At 43.8% G+C, this 15771-nt stretch overlaps 1 long non-coding RNA gene across 7 annotated transcripts; it reads left to right on the forward strand.

Annotated features, from left to right (window-relative positions):
- The first annotated feature begins 11103 nt into the window (after positions 1–11103).
- On the forward strand, positions 11104–15770 carry LOC135459899 (uncharacterized). Of its 7 annotated transcripts, none has more exons than XR_010443122.1 (9): positions 11104–11171; positions 11538–11695; positions 11799–11886; positions 12768–12841; positions 12935–13056; positions 13282–13361; positions 13438–14103; positions 14181–15277; positions 15356–15726. It is a non-coding gene; the product is annotated as an uncharacterized LOC135459899 (long non-coding RNA). The 7 variants fall into 7 exon arrangements; XR_010443121.1 differs by lacking the exon at positions 11104–11171 and adding an exon at positions 11337–11470; XR_010443116.1 differs by lacking the exon at positions 11104–11171 and adding an exon at positions 15733–15770 and having other exon boundaries at positions 11556–11695; positions 15356–15509.
- Position 15771: the final 1 nt, after the last annotated feature.

Here is a 15771-nt window from a genome sequence, read left to right on the forward strand (position 1 = left end):
GGGGCGGGTACCGGGCACCGGGCACGATCGGAGCGTGGCCCCGATCCCGGTCCCTCCTGGTGAATTTCCGAGCAGCCCTGGGTCCGAGGGGCCGTGCGCTGTGAGCTGGGGCGCGGGTCAGCCGCGTTCGTGCGGCCTCTCAGGCAGCTGCGAGCCGCTAACGGTGCACAGAATGTCTGAAAGATCAATACGCCGTTCGTTCCCCTCAGTGTTACTTCCTTAGCAAAGACGGCGCATCCACCAGCTCTTTTCCGTTCATTTGCAGAGCAGTCGGAAGTCCCGCAGGAAAATGCACGCTGTTTCTCCCAACATGCGAGACCGGCCTTCCGCAAGATGAGCAAGCCAAAGCTCAGATGACGGGCCCGCGCCAGCCGTGAGCGGTGACAGCGGTGACAGGTGGGGACAGCCCCGACACTGCCCCGATGGAAACACGGCTGGTGTCGGTGCGCAACGTCACACAGCGGGGCAGGGCTTGTCAAACCGAGAGCTAAACCAAGCGCTGAACCAACAGTTAAGAGCTTCCTTTTCCATTCTCCTCGTTTTCAGCCTGTCTCACTGCCTTATTGGAGAAGAAAATACTCATCAGGAGTGTTTTTCTTTTTCAGTTTCTTTACACCCTTGGGTTTTGTTCTGCATTTTTCATACCCATTTGATTCTGACATCCCTTCTTTTCCTCTTAATCTGCAAGTATGCCCCATCTAAGACTCAGTAAGTAGGTTCAGAGCCTGCTAAAAAAGAGGACGACCTTGGAGGCATTTGGGAGAGATTAAGTTATTTTTCTAAAATGGCACACATTTCCTTCAGCTTGGGTGAAAGTAAAACCTTACATTCTCACTTTCAGCTACACAAAGGAGTAAGCAAATATATGACCAGATGAAACTTGGCAAGCAAAATGTTTCTGAGATAAATTTTAGAATGTCTACATATAAATATATTGAGGATTCTTGAGCAGTTAACACTTGTTTCTATAGAGAAAGAAGTGCTTGACGTTTTGTTTTCTATAATGTCTTCCATCCATCGGTATTCTAAACCATCCCTGATTTATGAATCTATTTTGCATTTTTTAGAGCATATATGTGGGAGATGTCATGGGAATTGGGAGTCTCTTCTTGGCAGCTTTCTAGACACAGAAAACTCAGCTGTTTTTCTGTTCTTTAAAGATCTAGAAAGTAATTTTTTCCAGTAAAATTCTGGAATTACTTCAGGGGATAAAATGGTGTGTGCCTCAGAGGTCCAAGCAGGGCAGCATGAGGCCCTCTCCTGTCTGCTTCCTCCATTTGCCGGTAGCCTCAGAATTAATGCCTATGAAATACCAGAACCACGCTGAAGGAGACTAGAAAGCCAAAAGCTCAAGCCTTGAAACAATTCCCTCTTACCCACTCACCCACACGTGTGAGAGCAGGCTGAAATTTTGCCATTTAGAGGCATTGGCATAGACACTGTCTTAGCAATTGTGCATGGAGGATTTGTAAAACCTCCTTTGAAAATGGAAACTCCTTTAAAAGTCTTCTTCCCAGGCACAGAAAGCTGCCCTCCAATCCACTGTGACATGCAGGAAAACATCCAGAGACTCCCAAAATTATAGATATTAGCAGTTTAGACTCTTCAAGGTAAGTCTCTTCAAATTGTTTTGCTACATGAGCTCACTAGAGGAAACAAAAATGTTTCCTATTTGTAAGAACTTTTTGAATTCTGTCCTGAAAATTACATTTGAATTCAAACCCTGTAACAGGGAAATAAAGGCTCAGCAAAGAGAACAGAAAATGGGCCACTGGATTGGATTGACAGGAACTGCCTGCACTGGCAGTTTGATAATCTGTATAATCATAATTCTGTGCAATCATAACAAATGAAATACCTTCATTGTCTCAAATTCTGCCTGGAAGTAGCTAGTATAATTTCTCTATCATTATTCTTATAAAAATGCCATGATATTTCCCATAGGTCTTGTCAGGGAAGTCAAAACCCCTGTGAACATGCAGTAGCTACAAATCTCTCTTTCAGCCTCCAGAGCTCTGAGCATTTGGACACCTTAACAAGCCCACACTGGAAAGGGCAGAGGAGAAAAAAGGAAAACAAATGAGGCTCCAGTGAGTGAACTTCTAAAAAGTGTGGGGAGAATCACTGCTTATGCTAATAAACTTTTGAGGTATCTTGAGTTGAACTTGAGGATTTTGAGCAGGAATGCAAGACCTGTCTGGTCTCCTCCCATCTCAGTGACCAGTCCGTGATTTTTATAAATATCCCTGAAGGCAAGCCTTTGCACACAGGCAGAGTTATTTTCTGTGTCACAATAGATGGGAATGCTGAAACAGACTGGGTTTTTTGCCCTGGCTGTGCTTTAATATTTGTGCAGTTAATTAAATGCTGTGTAGAAGTCACAATGGATTTTAATTTTGGTTTTTCCTGAGACCATGCCTTAGCATTTGAGCCTTATCTCAGCTTTATAAAGCCACTCATTGAAGCCAAAGACTCACTGTCCTTGAGTTGCCCCGGGTAACAATGGATAGGGAAAGCCCTGGGCATCTTAGAGAGCATTACTTTTTCTCGTTATTTCTGTTTATCAAATCAGTGAAGGGAAGGTGGGCTTTCAGTAGTTTTAAGCCACTCTTCAACAACCAGCCCGATTTAATCGCAACTCCAAGACATCTGGAAGTAACAATTTTTCTTTTTAGAATAATAAAATTATTAAGTTTGGAAAAGACCTCTAAGATCATCAATCCAGCCTTTAAAAAAATCTTTTTTTTTGACAGAAGAATTTCTTAAGATGTATCACAATTAAAAAAAGACAATATATTGAGCCCTGTTTTTCTGTGCTTCATCTCCCTGTCACAGCCTTGCGGATTCTCCCTTGCTCCTCCTCCTAGGCCAGCAATCTGTGTGTGAAAGTGTATTATTTAATTTCAATTACAATGTTAATTACAGAAGACAAGTGGTTACTGAATCTTGCACCGTAATTAATCAACCTGATATTTACTTACTCCGTTGCTCACGCGGGATTAAGCTGGGTCTGGACAAGCAGGGCAAGGAAAGTGAGTGACAGGAGCATTATCATGGCACACTGCCTCCCATTGGGAAAGTTCATCTTCCTTCTGAAAGAGACGCCTTCAGGGATCATGGAATTTGAATTCCCTGTGAATTTGGTGTCATCTTAGCTTGACCAGCTCTGGAAGAACATATTAACCTCCTCTTGTGATTTTCAGAAAACCATTCTAATTTAGCAAGTAATTAAGGGTCACATGTAGGATAAAGAGCTAGATAAGCTTGGATTACGCACAGGAAGCTTTGTTTCCAAGGCAACCCGAGCAGAGGGGGTGTTAATGCTGAGGTCAGGCACTTAATGAACTGGGAATGGTTTCTGGCTGCAAAATGTATTCGAACCGGGCATGGCGAACTAACAACTGCATTACCATTTAATGATTTGATGAGAGAAAACAAATGCCTACAGGGCTACTTATCGGGCAAATACTGCAGGAAAAGCTTACAGGCGGTGCCACCGTTCTGCTAAGCGAGGTCAGGAGAAGTGCAAAGCGATGACGCTTGACAAGCCCGAAATACTGCGGTCAGCACGGATGGATTTGGTGGCTTCCCAGTGCGAAGGTGTCGCGGTGTGCGTCAGCTGCCGCTGCTGACACGCTCAGCCCGTGCTGCGCTCTGTGCCTACCCAGGCTGGCGCTGCCCGCAGCCTGTGGCATCGCCCTGCGGGATTTAGCGCGCTGCAAAGCGACACAGCTCTTCCTAGGGCTCCGGACGCAATCCACTCCTGGGACTTGAGACTCTGGGAATTAATCCCTCGGGGCATTTGACAGGGCAAACCTCACACACAAATACCATGCGCATGGATAAAGTGGCCAAACAGCTCGTCTCTAGCAAAATAGATGGATTTAGTAAAACACGGTAATGTTTTCAAAAATTATTCTTGCATTGTTTTGTTCTGTACGCTTAAGGAACAGCTGGGAATGAGATTGCTGTGCTTGAAGGATATTAGAGAGTACAGAAATTGGAGATGAGCCGTTAAGTACCTGCCGCTTTCTCAGTTCGCTTGGGCCTTAGCTCTGTGAGAGAAAGAATTGCACAGGCATTTTTCAGAGCTTCCTTTAAAACAAGCAGGCATTCTCTGCTTTTTGGGACAATCGGGATATTCTGTAAGGCTGGGGTGTTCTTGTGGAACACAAGCACCTCTAATTTTGTGCCACGCTTTTTCGAAATATGTGGATGCATAAATCACGGCAATTTTAGAGGCCAGCTGATCTCTTTCTTCTGTGTAGCCTTGGAATAAAAGCAGGTGATTTTACGTTAGGCCACCTGTTTGCACAGTGGAATTGAAACACTCTGCTCTTTCAAACAGGAACTGCAGGACTTTCAGTTAAGGGTGACTGTGCTGAAGGTGAGCTGGCAAAACCTGAGCTGCTCACAATGGTAAAAAACAAACCAACACACAAAAAAGCCACCAAACAAAAAAAAAACCCAAACCAAGCTAACGAACAAACATCCAGAAGGGAATTTACCTTCTTTGCTCACAGGTAGGCAGAAGAAAAAAAAAAAAACCTTAAAAAAGTAATAGCCTTAAATAAGTTAAAAGTTTGAACAGCGGCAAGGAGAATTTATGCAAAATATTAGGGGATATTTTGCTTTTCTTCCAACTGCCAAATACCTGGTGAGAGGGCCAACAAGGCTGTAGCCTTTCTACACAGGACTTTTGAGGATGCCATCACATGTTTTTTGGTTGATATTTCTTTGAGACACAAATTGATAATTATTCCTGGATCAAGGCTAAATCTTACAAATAATAGCTGGGCATCAATTAAAGGGCATCATGCCTTCCACAGCCCACTTCATAAAAAAGGCTAGATTTCAAAAGCATGCATCAATTGGGTGTTAATTCCACTAAAGGAACTGCAAAGAGCTTAACGTGCTTGGCAAAATCAAATGCCTTCATCCAACTATGGCCTGTAGAAGGTTCAAGGTGACAATTACCGGTTTGATGGCGACCAGAGTCAGGCTATCTGAGATGGAATCAAGCTGCAACATCTTCACTTTCCTCTTCAGTGAGATACTCCCTTCTAACATGTCCTTCTGTGGTGCTGGGTGGCTCTTTTTAAATTGAATTTTATTAAAATGAACAATTGGGCCTCTCATGTTTATCTCGAACAGGGATGAGCTGAACAGATTTTAAACCATCTAAACCTCTTTGAACATTAGGAGTTGTCAAATTTAGAATCTCTTTAATAGAATGACCCAGAAGTGAGCCATAAAAACCGTGTGAGCATCCCTGACTGAACTTTGGCTTCCGGGCTGCAGGCTCTGGATGAACTGCCCATGTGATTCTCAGCACAGCTTGAACCACCCAATTTCTCACTGCTGCCTCTCTTCTGGTTGTGTGACAAGTCCCTGTCACTTGTCAGATGTCTCCCCCAGACTCACCTCTGCTACACTTTTGTTATCTCCCTTGTTTTATCTCCCATCCCTACCTTTGCTGATTTCTTTCTCCAGCACATTTCTCTCTGTGCTGACTCTAGGTCTTCCCTCAGCTCTGCCCAAGTTTCCATGTCCTTGTTGTTTCTCTAAAGCATGTCCCAGTCTCAGTGGGGAGGGCAATATAGGGCATGATCCCTAATGCATCTCTTGATGAACAGAGAACCATCCAGATAATTCCTTTTGCAGTGCAAGCACATCACTGCCACTTGTCTCTATTTCTGTATGTGAGCAGGAAGGAGTTCTCAGTGGGTTTGCTAACCAAAGGAATAAGCATGGGGAAGTCCCCTTCAGCTGAGTTTTACTGAGAAGAAACCCGTGGAACCCAAGGGAGAAGAGACCACTGACACACCCGCACCAAATTCTTTGCTGTCACCCCTTGTGTTTTTTGCCTGCAAATGAAATTTGTAAACATATTAAACATCACCCCATGTGAATTCTTACCAAACTAACATTTCTAGAGTGACCAAAACTGAGGAAAAGCCATTTTCAGAGTACGAGAGGACTTGCCAGCCTCTCCTCTGCTGCTTGCTTGCTTTCTCCAGCTTTACTGATGTCAGCGATTGCTGGTTACACTGCCATCTGCCTCCTCTCCTGCAGGGATAGCTGCCAAATTCCCTCTGAGGTCAAAGATGAGGATTATTGGCCCCTGATGGTAGGAGCCACAGATGACATGGCCTGAAAATGCAGCCAGGTCCCAGCAGAAACAAACGAAAGATGCTCCACTCTAGCAAAGGCAATGCTGATTACAGAGGTGATTTGGCTCGTGGCACTCCAGGAGCTTTGCAGCCACTGAATTGCTCTCTGTGCCTGCAGGAAAATGCAGGGTTTACCAGTTTTGCATCTTTCTTGGCTCTTTTATTGCTATGGCTGGATGGCTATGGGCACCTGTTTGGAGAAACTGGTTGTAACTTTGTTCTCTAGGAAATGTCTTTCTAACAGCCAGCAGGAGATCCCTCGTTTTCCTGACAACCAAAAGAAAATAAGCGACCACGCATTAAAGTGGAAAGAGTCCAGTTCAGAATGTGAATAGAGCTACAAGTTATCAAGCATAAACACAAACCCAAAGAACTCGCTGTTTGTATACTGATTGAGATTTCTATACACAGGTAAAAAAAAAAAAAAAAAAAAAAGAAAAGGAGGAGCCCTGACACTTTGTTACTCATCTACGTAAATAGATAATCAAAATTGTCTCAACTGAAAAGTTCATTGTCTTCTTGAGCTGACTGGAGGAGTCTCAGCTCCACTTCCATCTTTTCATCCAATAGGAAACGGCTTAGCTGCTGGATTTTGAAGAATTTTGAGAGTTGACTGTTTGTCCTGAGCCCGTGCCAGAGATTCCAGACCTGTCATCATAGGGCAGCCTCTTCCTGGAGGCCTAAAAGTGTTGCTTACTTGGACAAACAGACTGGAAAAGCATCCTGTGCCCACGTGTGTGCCTAGATTCGATATAAAGAAATTCAGAAACAGCAGAGGACTGTGTTTAACACAGAGATTTGCAGTGTCACCTTCAAAATTATTGAATTTTGCTCACAGAATTATTTCTGAGTCTTGTCAGGCAACACCAACAATACAGCAAGGCCTTTTTGTACTCTCCTTTGGCACTCAGAATACTCTCAGTAGCTGGGAACTACAGAATTGGTCTTGAAAACCAGGAGCTGGTATCAACCCACCTAGAGAATACATGGAAAATACAGCGTTTAATGTCATGCTAACCCTTTTTTAGGAAATGCATTTGCATATGGCAAAGGCAGGAGCTCTGGCTCCAGCTGTAGTGACAACAGGTTTAATACTCTGATGGCAGAACTTTCAATTAAAAAAAAAAAGAAAAAAAGAGAAAAAACAAAGAGAATTCCAAGGATGCTGGCCAAAGTGTGGGCATTCATTTAGTGCTGGAATTGTCCCTTTCTCTCCCAAAACTCAAACCTTCATAGCTATTTCCTTCATGCAGTTGTTTCCCTTCTCGGTTTAGTTTCGAACCACAGCAGTTTGGGTTTTGAGGATGGTTGGTTTTGGTGGAATGGTTTTGGTTGTGGGGTTTTTTTGGTGGTTTTTTTTTTTTTTTTGGTGTGGCGCTTTTTTTGTTTTTGTTTTTTTTTTGTTTTTTTTTTGCTAAGCCCTCATTAACTCCACTCACGCTGTCTTACTCAGTTTGCCAGTGGTTAAGTAGTGCTTTTTTTAAAAAGCAACCAATTAGCACCTCATCAGCTTCAATTAGAGGAGACAAAAGCAGTGTAAAGATAACTCAATGAGAGGGGGTGGCACAACATCATGTAATCACTTAAGACAGCGGTGAGCATTCACTGTACTGGTTGTGCCAGGCTGGGCCCATTCACCTTTTCCTGCTTCTTTCTGGATGCATTTAAGACTTTTTTTTTTTTTTTTTTTTTTTTTTTTTTTTTTTTTTTTTTTCTGGGAAGCCAGGCCTCCCAGGAGTCTCAGAGTCTGTCATTCAGGGCTACCTGTTTACAGCTCAGCGACCAGAAGGACCTAAACAATCCTATATTGTACGCCCAGTGCTTCCTTAAACTTAGGCCTCTACAAAGGCATGTTTTCAGAAGCTGGGCAGAATAAGTTAAAGGCTGGCTTTATACTCATTAAGTGTTCTGCTTGTACTGTCTTCTAATTACATGGCAGGGCAACAATGTCTTTTTTTTTTTTTGTCAATGGCGTTCTTTGGAGCAGTTAATTTGGTGCCTGTACTAAATGCCCCCAAACATTAATTAGTGTGGAAGGAACCCTAATTTCCTCGGCAGCTTTCCTCTCCATTTACTTCCCTTGTTTTCACATAGGCTTGGATGAGCCTCTATAATGAAATTACCTCATTAATGCCTTTATTCTTTCAAAGTAATTCATTCAAGATCTACCATTTAGTTTTAATTTGATGCCGTCAAAAGCAAAAGGTGCATTCATGTCTTTGATTAGTGCATTTTTTTCCTCTCTAAAGAGTGGACAGATTTAAATTATTAAGATGGCAAGTAGTGAGTTATAATTGGATACAAGCAGCACTTCAGTGAATATTAAATGCTTTCAAAGCCTGGCCTATCTGCTCTGCTGACTATTAACTGTGTCCAGTGAGTTCTTCTGTGGGGTTTGAATTAACGGCACATTAGCTACTGTGAGGCAAATGAAGTTTAATTTTGTTTATAAAAAACGTTGCAGTTGCATTTATCAACATGACATTTCCTTGTAGCAGAGCTCAGTTTGCCCCATTATCCTACCCTGACCTCATTGCTTGGTTAGTCCAACTCACACGGGAGCTCATCCTGTGCTCAGCCTTGCAAAGTCTGGACACCTACCTGGGTATGGCTTGGAGGATAAGACCTGGGAAACTCTAAATATTGTCACCTTAGCTACATTTAACCACCCTGATAATTTGTTTACAGAGTAGAGGGGTACAAAGTGTATTTATGATTAATGGGGAACGCACAGGCATGGACCGAGCAGGGACGATTTAACACCAAATCTTTGATCTTCTAATGTCTCCATCCTTCCTCCTTTCAATCACAGCTCACGTCAGAAACTACCTGAGATGCATCAGAGAAACACAGATGGCAGAAAACTTCTGCAACCTGCTTGGCACATGCCATTTAGGACTAATTACTTAGACTTTATTGGATGGGTGCAGTGCTCCTAGTCCTCGAAGATCAATCACATACTTGGGCCAGGAGCTCTGCAGGGCCCTGTGCTCCCAGGGCCTTTCAGTTTGGAATATCTCCAAGGATGGAGACCCATCAGGCTCTCTGGGGTTTTTTGTGGTTTATTTGGTTTTGGTTTTTTTTTTTTTGGTTGTTGTTGTGGGTTTTTTTGTGGGTTTTTTTTTCTTTTTTTGTCCGTTCATGTATTTGATTGTTGTTTATCGGTTTTATTTTTGGGAATATGGGTATTTATATGGCGGATCTTTTCAACTAGTATTGAGTAGTTGTTTTCTTAGTTTTTAGTAGTTGAGATTTTTTTTCTATTTCGTTAACTAGTTCGGTTGTTATTTTTACAGAGGATTGGTTATTCTTTGAGTTAGTGTGGAGGTAGAATTTTGGTTTTTTTTTTTTTTAGTAAAGTTCAGAGTCTGTGGCACTGTTGGAGTTTAGTAGGTTGGTTTAATTTTTTTTCGAAGTTTTTGTAATTTGCTGTGTGTGTTTCTATAGGGTTTTCTTTTATTTTGGTTCCATTTTTCTGTCGTGATGAGAATTGTTAGTGAAAAGAGTGTTCTTTGTTTTTTCTCTGACGCTTGTTTGGCTGTTGGAGGTGTCTCGATGTTTTTAGAAGATATTGGTGGGAAATTGATGCTGTTTGTTCTGTCATTTCATTTAGGAATTGGATTTTAAATGTACAATTATAACTCTAACTATATTTAAACAAAAGAAATAGATGTATAGAAATGGGAATGAGCCACTTTTATTTTTATATATTAGATCTGTTTTTAAAACTTAACATGTAACATAAGTCATTATATGTTACAATAGGATATTGTATTTTTTAATAGAGTATTGTGTATGTTTATGGATATATAAATAGAGAATAGAAATGTAAACACAACCCAAACAAAAATACAAATATAGAAATATATTGAAAATATATGCAGATATATAAAATTTAATAATTATTAATATATAAAAATTAATAATTATTTCTAAATATAAAATAACTTAAATCGATACAATATATAATACAAGTAATACTGTATATATCTTATTTAGCATATTATAGGAAATGCATATAAAGTAGATATCATATTGATGTACTGCACTTATAATATAAAAAATTATAGATATGATAATTATAAATAGAAAAGTATATTTCACGTAGTTTAAAATAAAGGATGGTTTTGTTTTTCATTTGGCAAAAGCAGGGGTTTTAGTAAAAAAGTTATAAAAACATAATATAAAGGTAGAAGTCTAAGTGTATAAATATATCATAAATAGCTAAAGATTAATATAAAAATTAAAAATAAAGGAAAAAAAGTTGTAGCAGTAGATATGATACATAATTTTAAAAAGAATTTATCACTATTTTTTGAATAAGATGCATATATTTTTTTAATAAAATGCATCAATATATACTAGAAATTGAAATGTGAATATAGTCATGCAAGCTCTAAATATAAAAATATTGAAATGTACTTTTAAAAAAGGTTTTTCTGGTATTTAGTTAAAATGGGATTTTGTTTAAAGAATAAAAGTATTATAGAAATGTAATTTTAAAACTAGAACTGTACAATCAATAGAGAAAGATATTTATAAAAACACAAAAGAGAAATAGATATAATTAATAGGAAAAGACAGAATATATTATATAAATTACATGCTACATCCATGTCCACTATAAATATGCACTTGAATATAAATACGAAAAATAGAAATATCAACTTTATTTAAATATCATTTAAAAGAACGGAGCTTGTTTTGGTCACGTAGGATAAGAGGCAGGTTTTTGGCATTTATTTCAGAGCAGTTTTTGTCTGGGGTCGCTCCTGTTCTTTTTTGCCGCCTTCGCTGCCCGCAGCCCCGAGGCGCGCTGCGCCCCCGTCTGGGGCGGGCGGCAGTGCTGCCTCCTTGTGGGCAGAGCGCGGTACTGCAGCCGTGAGCCGGCAGGCAGCCGAGAGGCCGCCATGCTGGGAGTGGCGTGTCGCGGGTGTCTCGGACTGGCTTGACCTTCTCAAAATGGCGGCCAAAAAGTCGGGAAAATAGCACACCCTGGTAAGTCTGCCGCCCTGTGGCCACAGAGCGGTACTGCACCCCCCGAGCCAGCGCCCTGCCTCTCGCCGCTGGGTGCCGGGGGCGGCGGAAGGACGCGGCTGCCGAGCGAAGGAAGGGCGAGGGGCGGGAGCGAGCGGCATCGGAACAGGGCTGCAGCCCCCGGGCCCGCGCCCGCCCCGCTCCAGGCGCTGGGAGCGACCGCGGCCGGACAATCCCGGCGGGGCGGCCCCGGGCAGGCGGCGCAGGAGGCGGAGCGGGGCCGTGGCTCTCCCCGCCGTCGCTGCCGGCAGCTTTGGAAGGTCGGGCCGGGCGCCCGTCCCGTCCCGCCGGCTCCCGGTCTCTGTAAACTCCTCTCTGGCTTCGCAGGTCCGTGCTGGAGAGTGGGAGAAAGGGCCCTGCTGGTTGCCGTGTCCTCGGTGGGCAGCGAGCTCTGACCTTGGCCGGATGGGCTGCTGAGTAATGGAACAATGGGGATGCGCTTTTATGTATTTAGTGACCTTTACAGATTTCTCCCCCTGCTTCAGGTGAGCGTGCATCATTGCAGGCTTGGGATTGAGTGAAATGCGCTGAGGAAACCGGCTCTGGGGAGAGAAATGCTCTGTTAACATGTGCCTGTTCTTCTGTCAGACTCATCACAGCAGGACAGCATGAAGACTGAAAGTGTAAGAAGATGTGGAGGGAAAGAGAGAATCTGACAGGAGCATTGAACGCACAGGTGCACGAATTCTGCTTTTGGCTTGGATTTAAACTCAGAAGTTGTAAGGAATTTGGGAAGGAGAAGGGACATTTCAGAAGGAGAAGAAGGAGTTGTTGTTACAGTCCTGGCAAAATCTTTTGTTCTAGCTGATAAAAGAAGTTAGTTTAAATTTAAAAAAATTTAAAATGTGGGTTTTTTTTCCTTCACTGTTATATTCATTGGTGGTATATGGTTTGTTATTTCTTGGTATTATTAACTCTGTGTAAGTTGTTTTTTGAGTGAAGCTAACTTTCTGGATGGGTTTTCAGGTAGGAATAGATGGTATTTCAGGTAGGATTAATTTCAATAGGTTTCTTTCATAGACTTCTCATAGGTATTACTGGGATTTTGGTATTGTTTACTGTATGTATAAACATACAGATTTGGTAGGGCCAGCTGGGCTGCTGGAGTTTTGGGTGTGAATTTATTAGATGGCTTTGGTTAAATACAGAATAATTATGTAAGTTAACAGCAAATGACCCAATTTATCCAGCTATGCTACCTAAACACAAAGTTTTATGTCTTACCAGTTTTCTGTTCTTCTGCTCCAAGTAGCTGTTGCAAAAAAGAAAGCACTGTTATTTTTGTGAAGAGTTTTCTTCTATAACAAGCCCTTTACTCCCCTTGAATCTGAGAGGCCAAACAGCTGCAGCTGTTCTGAGGGCTTTTACACCTGGGAGGATTTGCCCCCTCCCTTTTCGTGGGTGCCATGGGAACGAGAGGCGGGCACCATCGGGGGTATATTAACCCCAGCCTTGGCTGAGGGGCTTCATTCCCTCTCTGGGATGTGCTGGGGTAGGAGTTCTCCTCTCATTTCAGTGAAGAGGCTCTTTCAGCTCATCTCAGCTTGTTTCCAGCAGGTGTTTCTGGGCATCTAAAGCAGCAGAGGCTTGGAAGAGACTGTGAAGAAAACAGCATGGAATACAGGGAGTATGTAGGTTCACAATTTTGGGTTTTGTGTTTAGGGGTGTTAAAGCACCTTTGTAATTTCTGGTTTTGTTCTTGTTTTGTTTTTAATTGTTTTTAGGAGGAGCACACCTTTCAGAGATTCCAGGTTGTGTCAAGTACAACACTTTTTGCAGCAGATTGATTGTGTCACAGGAGGGATCTGCCCAGTGTCCAAGATGATGTTTGAGATTGAGGCTTCAGGTGAGTTGAGGATTGTGAGTGGGAGAGGGAGGGTGAGCAGGTATCCAGTTAGGAGTTCTTGGGAGGGGGTTTGCAGGCAGCAGGGTGAGAAAGGGTGTTTATTTGTTTATTTGAGGGCCCCCCCCCACAAGGCTTCTAGCAGAGGCACTCCCATGTCTTAGAGCACACAGAGTCATCCACTGCACTCACAGGAATGCCATTTAACTTTGCCTTTCTCTAACCCAGGTGCCAGCCCTAATAAAGGCCACAGCCTTGGAATCAGGATGAAGCTGGAGCCTGAGGGAGCCAGGCACACTCAGGAGAGGGCAAGTAGCTGACTGGCTGGGATTTGGCCCGCATAACTCTGGACTCATTCTTTGGTTTTGGTTTTCTTTATTGTAGCTGACCGAGAGGCTCACAGGCCATCACGAGGCTCTCTGAAGCAGACTCATTTCAGGTGCAACGTGGATTCCCATCACCGATCATCCAAAAGATAAGTTGGGAGCCACGGCCTGGAGATGGGGGTGTAGCAGGTTGGGAGTTCTTGGGACAGATTTAAAAATTAGCAAAGGGAAAAGCAAACTTGTCCAAGGGCCTCTGAGGACAGCTAAAGGGAGAGGCTCTACTTTTGATGGCAGCTTTCAGGCGGGCAGTGCAGAACAGCTCTGGTTTGTGTCGTGGTTTCCGGTGTGCCGTGTTCCCTAGTGTGTCTTTGGGGTCCCTTTTGCCTTCTTCCCTCGAGGCCCTCACCACAAGCATGATGTGTGGTGTTTGATGTCCCCCTGTTTGTCACGTTCTGTGTCACGGGTGTCTGCACGTATTTTTGCTGGATCTGTTCTGCCCTGCCACATGGCCTGCTGCAATAAGAAAAGCCTGGGGAGTGTAAATTTGTAATGGGGGCTGTACTTGGGCTCGAGGTGCTGTTTCTAGGTTGACATAAGGTGTTTGCAGCTTTTGAGTTATCCTGGTGGTGTTTGACACATGTTCTAACTTTCTTTCAGGTGCAGATGCATTGCATCCATGGCAGAGGGTCAGAGTTAGCAGGTGCCGGGCCTTCCTAGGAGCACGGTGAGTAGCAGACTGGTGGGGTTTTGGCCGATGGGGTGCCAAGATCAGGCACTGATGTTTGGTTCTCTTTACTCTAGCTGTCTGAGAGACACCGGCCCGGTGACAGCAGGACCTTCCCAGCTGACGAGGTGGCCTTTCTTTGCACCTGGCACGGACCGGCATCGCCAGATGTCTGAGAGATAAGTAGAGGGCTATGACCCACAGAGGGGATGAAGGCAGGGTGCTGGTTTGGGAATTACTGGGAGGGGTTTTTGAGTCCAATTTGGCGGTGGGGGGGTGTCCATGAAGTGGCCCCTTAGGCCCCATAAAAGCCAAGTCTCACCTTTGATCACAGTGCTGAGGCGTTCAGGGCAGAGCAGTCCCGGTGTGTCTGGTGTCACTTGTCTGCTGTGCATTATGTGTTGTTTGTGTATCTCCTGTCTTTTACCTTAGCACATTGAGGGGCCTGTCAGAAACCTTGGCATCATTGTTAGCATCTGTGATCTCTGCATTCCTTGGCCTGGCACCCAGGCTATAGAACTTTTGACTCGGGAGCTCAGGCAGGCATCAGACTCTCTTATCTATTTAGAAGCATCCAGTCAGATGTCTTGTCAGGTCTTGTTCTGAGCTGTACGGACAGCTGTGCCCCACCTGGATCCATTATGGTGGATTAGGGCTTGAAAGAATGTGAGGGCAGGCAGAGGATTCTGACCATAGGATTCCTAGGCATCCATCTTTACTGTTCTTGGAATCAATCATTCAGTTAGCATCTTCTTCCTGCAGTGTTCTCTGAGCCTCATCAGCTCACCGTCAGTTTGAACTCAGTCATCTCCTTTTGCATGCTCTCAGTCCTTGCAGCCATTTTCCTTGCCAGGAGATTTCTGTTCCTGTTGTGTCCCCATTGTGTGTCCTGTCCTGTCTGTCCTGTGTCACGGGTGTCAGCACACATTTGTGCCGGGGCTGCTCTGCCCTGCCGCATAGCCTGGTGCGATAGGAGAGGGCCCGGGGACTTGGAATGTGTAATGTGGGGTGCAGTTGGACTCCAGATGGGATTTGTAGATGGGCACAGGACATCTGGAGCTCTTAAGTTGTCCTGCAACAGTGTGACTCTTGTCCTAACGTTTTTTTTCAGATTCAGATGAATTAAATCTGGGCCAGAAGGCATCATCCCGTGTGAGGGGATTCCCCCGAGCAGGTGAGGCCCCATTTGTCTGTGGAGCAGAAGTGTACATGGTGACTCTGTTAGAGCTCACTTCTTTGTCTTTCTTTTTAGGAAGTGAATCTGGATAGCAGCAGTCAAGGTGAGCCGTGGAGAGAAGTGGTTGTTATTGCTCAGCTCTCAAGGAGAACAATTTTTCAGCAGCTTGATCATGTCACAAGAGGGATCTGCCCAGTGTCAAGGATGATGTTTGAGATTGAGGCTTCAGGTGAGTTGAGGATTGTGAGTGGGAGAGGGAGGGTGAGCAGGTATCCAGTTAGGAGTTCTTGGGAGGGGGTTTGCAGGCAGCAGGGTGAGAAAGGGTGTTTATTTGTTTATTTGAGGGCCCCCCCACAAGGCTTCTAGCAGAGGCATTCCCATGTCTTAGAGCACACAGAGTCATCCAGTGCACTCACAGGAATGCCATTTAACTTTGCCTTTCTCTAACCCAGGTGCCAGCCCTAATAAAGGCCACAGCCTTGGAATCAGGT

This window comes from Zonotrichia leucophrys, chromosome Z (genome assembly GCF_028769735.1).
Source record: "Zonotrichia leucophrys gambelii isolate GWCS_2022_RI chromosome Z, RI_Zleu_2.0, whole genome shotgun sequence".
In the NCBI taxonomy this organism is placed as follows: Eukaryota; Metazoa; Chordata; class Aves; order Passeriformes; family Passerellidae; genus Zonotrichia; species Zonotrichia leucophrys.